The following is a 7,308-nucleotide window of genomic DNA, read 5'->3' as shown; positions in this document are numbered from 1 at the left end:
ACCTTATAATCAGATATCGTTTGGCCTTTTGATCACTTATTTTTTATTTAACAGTTAAAATCATACCATATTAAATTGACTATGATAATGATGTCTGATTAAAGTAAAATTTTGACAGTATGCTAAAAATATCATTAAGATCATCGTTGTAAATTTTTGAACCCATCGGTGATCTCTATCTATCAGATCATTATGTGATTATTCATGACCGTCAAAATTAAATTTTATTGATCGACATAGCTAGGGCTATCGAATTGAGACGATCTTTTGTGATAATACTCTAATGATAATTATTTAGATAATGAATAATGAAGATAAATTTTAAATTTTAAAATTATATCATATTCAAAAAAATAGAAAAAATTATACTACAAGAATATAGAATTTTTATGACGTAAAATATTTTTTCAATGTAAATAATTTATTATTTATGATGAAAATTTTAGTTACATCAAAAATATTAAATTATTTATGATAAAAATTTTTCATCACAACTAACTGATAAAAAATCAAAAATTTTTAAAAAAATAAATAATTTACAATGGAACATTTATGTCATAAATAATTTAATATTTATGTCATAAAAAAAATTTATATCATAAATATTTATCATTTACGATAAAAAATTTCAGTCATAAGTAATCTACAAAAATTTAAATTTTTTTAAAAAAATAAATAGCAAATTATTTACATCAAAAAATAAGAGTCACAAATAATTGGAATTATCATCGTAAATTTTTTTTTGAAATATTTTTGTTAAATTTTTTTAGAGTGAAAAATTTTTAGAGAGAAAAAATTTTTTTTGACAGAAATTATTAACAACAAAAATTTTATTTTCGTCAGTAATAAAACTTATTAGCGATGTATATTTAATTTTCATTGTAAATTATTTTTTTTGGAAATTCTTTTTGATTAAATTTTTTTAGAGGGAAAAATTTTTTATGAAAAAAAAATTGATAGGAATTATTAGCAACAGAGATTCTATTTGTGTCGCTAATAATAATTTTTAGCGATGTTAATTTTTCGTCGCTAATAATTACGTCGCTAAAAATTCTATAAAAATTTCAGGTCACTTCTTTGGTTCCCACAAAACCCTCCTAGCTCTCTCCTTCTCTCCCTCTGTCTCACTCATCGAAACCCTCTCGGGCTTCCTCGCCGGCGAGCGCCCCCCCGCTGTCGCTAATGCTGCCACCACCACTATCACCACTGACTTTTAAGGTAAATAATTTTTTTTGGCTTTGCGGAGAATGGAGGGGCGGGGGGGTGGGTCATGCCGGGGCCGAAGGAGGGGGGTTTTGTAAGGGTTGGGGGAGGGTGGAGGACGGAGTGGGGAGGGGGGGTTTGTTCCCACGAACGGCCTGCGGTGGCCGGGGGGTGGAGGATGCAGGGGGGTTTGTTCCCGCAGATGGCCTATGGTGGCTGGGGGGCAGAGGACGCAAGGGGGTTGGGGGGCTTGTTCCTACAGATGGCCTATGGTGGTCGAAGGACGGAGGATGTGGAGGGGGGTGGTGTTCCCATGGACGGCCATCGGGGCCCTAGGTGGGTGGGGGGAATGATTTATTAGTAATTTATTAATAAAATAAAAAATTAATTTTTTAAAAATTAATAAATGCATATGAACTATTCGATCTGAAATTCGATTCAGGATCTGGTTCGGATCGACTTGGATCCAGTCTGAATCGGATCCGAGTTGGGATCTGGTCCGAGATCCGGATCGGGATCTGGGTCGGGATTCGATCCAAATCAAATTGGATCTGGTTCAGATTGACTTGGATCCAGTCAGGATCCAATCCAGGATTCGAGTTAGAATCCGATCCGAGATTCAAGTCGGGATCTGATCCGGATCGACTCAGATCTGATCTAGGATCTGGGTCGGATCTGGGTCAGGATCCGATTCGGGATCTCGATTGGGATCTGATCCAGATCCAGGTCATGATCCAAATCAGATCGAGGTTGGAATTAGGATCAGATCCGATCGGGATTCGGATCAGGATTTGGTTCGGATCTGGGTCAAGATCCAATTTGAAGTTGGGTACATCTCTCTATTTTCATAGAGAGATGCATGGTAGTGATTTAATGTATGCATTGATGTAACTTTAGACTCCCATTCAAGAGTCGCTCCTAGAGTCTCTAAAATGGACTTTATGAACGGTCGTTCGATGCCCCATTTGGACAGTTTAGAAATGCATCAATTTTTTTTATTGTTGTCATAGTGTTCTTTTTTTCTATCGTAAAAATTTTCATCGCAGTTATCTCATTTGTTCTCTGGATACATATTAGATATGGTTAAAATATGATCCATCTATATCGTGTATTTGGAGAACTGTAAGGAGATACTGTCAGATTTTTTTCAGATATGGAATAAAAAATAAAACTGTGGCAACAATAAAAATGATGCATTTTTGAAAGGGATAGGACCTATCTTTACCTATTAGTTGGTGCTCTGATGCATTTATTATATAAGTCATTTTAAATGATAAAATAATTACGTAGTAATTGCCTCATATTTGTATATACATAATCTATAGATAGTGAATCTGGGTCTAGATCCGATTTGGGATCTGGATCGAGATTCGATCCAGGATCTGGTTCGAGATCTGGACCGTGATCTGGTTCAGATGAATGTCAGGGGTATTTTCTTTGTTGTTAATAATTTTTTTTATTGTTAGATGAATATCGATAAAAGTTGAATGAATGATAGAGGTATTTTTCTATCTAAATATTGAAACAGTGTTTGAAATTTTATTGAGTTTGCACGACGTAAAGCCGACAATGCTAGTAGGATAAAGTGTCCATACAAGAGATATGTCAACATGGTATATCTTCACGTATCACTTGTTGAGGAGTATCTGCTACGTTATAGTATAGACAAAAAGTATATTCATTGGATATGACATGAGGAGGATGATCCGAATGAAGTTATGCACGATGATGACGATATTGAAGATGATAGTGATGCTACTGAATCTGTCGAACATGGTGGTATAGGTTCACTATTGAATGATTAACATCAAGGTGTTCGCTCAAATGTACCTATGAGTACTAGTACATCTGAAGATAGTTTTGATCATAAACACAATATTAATGAGGTAGAAAGGACTTTTTAACAGTTTGCAAAGCTTGTAAGGAATGCACGAGAGCCACTTTACTCAAATTATGTAAAGTTTTTCAAGTTAGAGTTTTTAATCAAGTTGCTTCATATTAAAATCATGAACCGATGGAGTCAGAAGTCATTTGACTAAAATTTGGCATTGATTAAAGTTGCTCTTCCTGATGGAGAGAGACTTTTGAAATCATATTCTGAAGCAAAAACATATATATAGAAATTGAGACTTGACTATATTCCTATACATACCTGCAAAAATGACTGTATATTATTTTATAAGGAGAATGAACAAGCAAGTGAATGTCCGAAATATGGTAAGCCTAGGTACAAAACTGATAATAAAAAAAGAAAGAAGATATCTCATAAGATTTTGAGGTATTTTTTATTGATTTCAAGACATCCAAAGTTATATATGTCCACAAAGATAGCTGAAGATATGAGATGGCATCATAAGCAGCTGGTTCCAAAGGAAAACATACTTAACCACCCAGCCGACTCTGTAGTGTGAAAAGACTTCGATGCAAATCATCCTTATTTTGCGAGTGACCCACATAATATTTGATTTGATCTAGTGATAGATGGATTTAATTTTTTTGACAATTTGCATGTGGCCTATAATACTAATATTATATAATGTGTCACCTTAGAAGTGCATGAAAGAACTATTTATTTTTATGTCACTATTGATTCCAGGTCTAAAAGCATCAGATAATGAAATTGATCTATATCTATTACCTTTAATTGATGATTTGAAGGATATATCGAAAAATAGAGTGCAGACATATGATTCTATCAGTCAAAAAATTTTTAAGTTGCATGCTTCAATTTTATGGACCATAAATGATTTTTTTGTGTATGGAAACTGTTGGGTATAAAATACCATCAGCCGAAGTTTCCGACGGGATTAACCCTCGCGAGTCTCCTACAACTCCCGCCGCAAGGAAGACTCCACCCGGACTCCTACGGGAGCCGGGCTCCGTCAACAACTTCAACCGCAAGGAAGACTCCGCCCGGACTCCTACGGGAGCCGGGCTCCGTCGCCAGCTTCAACTGCAAGATAGACTCCGTCCGGACTCCTACGGGAGCCGGGCACCGTCCACAACTTCAACCGCAAGGAAGACTCCGCCCGGACTCCTACGGGAGCCGGGCTCCGTCCATAACTTCAACCGCAAGGAAGACTCCGCCCGGACTCCTACGGGAGTCGGGCTCCGTCGCCAGCTTCAACTGCAAGGAAGACTCCGCCCGGACTCCTACGGGAGTCGGGCTCCGTCTACAACTTCAACCGCAAGGAAGACTCCGCCCGGACTCCTACGGGAGCCGGGCTCCGACGCCAGCTTCAACTGCAAGATAGACTCCGCCCGGACTCCTACGGGAGCCGGGCTCCGTCGCCAGCTTCAACTACAAGATAGACTCCGCCTGGACTCCTACGGGAGTCGGGCTCCGTCCACAACTTCAACCGCAAGGAAGACTCCGCCCGGACTCCTACGGGAGCTGGGCTCCGTCCACAACTTCAACCGCAAGGAAGACTCCGCCCGGACTCCCACGGGAGCTGGGCTCCGTCGCCAGCTTCAACTGCAAGATAGACTCCGCCCGGACTCCTAAGGGAGCCGGGCTCCGTCCACAACTTCAACTGCAAGGAAGACTCCGCCCGGACTCCTACGGGAGCCGAGCTCCGTCGCCAGCTTCAGCTGCAAGATAGACTCCGCCCGGACTCCTACGGGAGTCAGGCTCCGTCCACAACTTCAACCGCAAGGAAGACTCCGCCCGGACTCCTACGGGAGCCGGACTTCGTCCACAACTTCAACCGTAAGGAAGACTCCGCCCAGACTCCTACGGGAGCCGGGCTCCGTCGCCAGCTTGAACTACAAGATAGACTTCGCCCAGACTCCTACGGGAGCCGGGCTCCATCCACAACTTCAACCGCAAGGAAGACTCCGCCCGGACTCCTACGGGAATCGGGCTCCGTCGCCAGCTTCAACTGCAAGATAGACTCCGCCCGGACTCCTACGGGAGCCGGGCTCCGTCCATAACTTCAACCACAAGGAAGACTCCGCCCGGACTTCTACGGGAGCCGGGCTCCGTCTACAACTTCAACCGCAAGGAAGACTCCACCCGGACTCCTACGGGAGCTGGGCTCCATCCACGACTTCAACCGCAAGGAAGACTCCGCCCGGACTCCTACGGGAGCCAGGCTCCGTCGATAACTTCAACCGCAAGGAAGACTCCGCTCGGACTCCTACGGGAGCTGGGCTCCGTCCACAACTTCAACCGCAAGGAAGACTCCGTCCGGACTCCTACGGGAGTCGGGCTCCGTCCATAACTTCAACCGCAAGGAAGACTCCGCTCGGACTCCTATGGGAGCCGGGCTCCGTCACCAGATTCAACTGCAAGATAGACTCCGCCCGGACTCCTACGGGAGCCAGGCTCCGTCCATAACTTCAACCGCAAGGAAGACTCCGTCTAGACTCCTACGGGAGCCGGGCTCCATCCACAAGTTCAACCGCAAGGAAGACTCCGCCCGGACTCCTACGGGAGCTGGGCTCCGTCCACAACTTCAACCGCAAGGAAGACTCCGCCCGGACTCCTACGGGAGTCGGGCTCCGTCGCTAGCTTCAACTGCAAGATAGACTCCGTCCGGACTCCTACGGGAGCCGGACTCCATCCACAACTTCAACCACAAGGAAGACTCCGCCCGGACTCCTACGGTAGCCGAGCTCCATCCACAACTTCAACCGCAAGGAAGACTCCGCCCGGACTCCTACGGGAGCCGGGCTCCGTCCACAACTTCAATCGCAAGGAAGACTCTGCTCGGACTCCTATGGGAGCCGGGCTCCGTCGCCAGCTTCAACTGCAAGGAAGACTCCGCCCGGACTCCTACGGGAGTCGGGCTCCGTCCACAACTTCAACCGCAAGGAAGACTCCGCCCGGACTCCTACGGGAGCCGGGCTCCGTCCACAACTTCAACCGCAAGGAAGACTCCGCCCGGACTCCTACGGGAGCTGGGCTCTGTCGCCAGCTTCAACTGTAAGATAGACTCCGCCCGGACTCCTATGGGAGCCGGGCTCCATCCATAACTTCAACTGCAAGGAAGAGTCCGCCCGGACTCCTACAGGAGCCAGGCTCTGTCCATAACTTCAACCGCAAGGAAGACTCCGCTCGGACTCCTACGGGAGCCGGGCTCCGTCGCCAGCTTCAACTGCAAGGAAGACTCCGCCCGGACTCCTATGGGAGCCGGGCTCCGTCCACAACTTCAACCGCAAGGAAGACTCCGCCCGGACTCCTACGGGAGTCAGGCTCCGTCGCCAGCTTCAACTGCAAGATAGACTCCGCTCGGACTCCTACGGGAGCTGGGCTCCGTCGCCAGCTTCAACTGCAAGATAGACTCTGCCCGGACTCCTACGGGAGCCGGACTCCATCCACAACTTCAACCGCAAGGAAGACTCCGCTCGGACTCCTACGGGAGCCGGGCTCCGTCCACAACTTCAACCGCAAGGAAGACTCTGCCCGGACTCCTACGGGAGCCGGGCTCCGTCCACAACTTCAACCGCAAGGAAGACTCTGCCCGGACTCCTACGGGAGCCGGGCTCCATCGCCAGCTTCAACTGCAAGGAAGACTCCGCCCGTACTCCTACGGGAGCCGGGCTCCGTCGCCAGCTTCAACTGCAAGATAGACTCCGCCCGGACTCCTACGGGAGCCGGACTTCGTCCTCGACCTCGACTACAGGTAGACTCTGTCCGGACTCCTACGGGAGCCAGACCTCGACCTCAACCTTGACTGCAGGCGGACTTCATCCGGATTCCTACGGGAGCCAAACGTCGTCATCAGCTCCAACCGCAGGCGGACTTCATCCGGACTCCTACGGGAGTCGGACCTCGTCCTCGACCTCGACTACAGGTAGACTCTGTCCGGATTCCTACGAGAGCCGGACCTCGTCCTTGACCTCGACTACAGGTAGACTCTGTCCGAACTCCTACGGGAGCCGGACCTCATCCTTGACCTCGACTACAGGTAGACTCTGTCCGGACTCCTACGGGAGCCGGACCTCGACCCCAACTTCGATTGCAGGTAGACTTCGATCGGACTCCTATGGGAGCCAGATCTCATCTCCGACCCCAGCTACAGGCAGGCTTCGTCCGGACTCCTATGGGAGCCGGACTCCACCCTCGACTCTGATCGTAGCCCGCCAGCAACATCCGAGCTC

The sequence above is a fragment of the Elaeis guineensis genome, chromosome 1 (assembly GCF_000442705.2).
Source record: "Elaeis guineensis isolate ETL-2024a chromosome 1, EG11, whole genome shotgun sequence".
NCBI lineage: Eukaryota > Viridiplantae > Streptophyta > Magnoliopsida > Arecales > Arecaceae > Elaeis > Elaeis guineensis.
The sequence above is the reverse complement of the archived record's forward strand: the minus strand, read 5'-3'. Positions refer to the sequence as shown.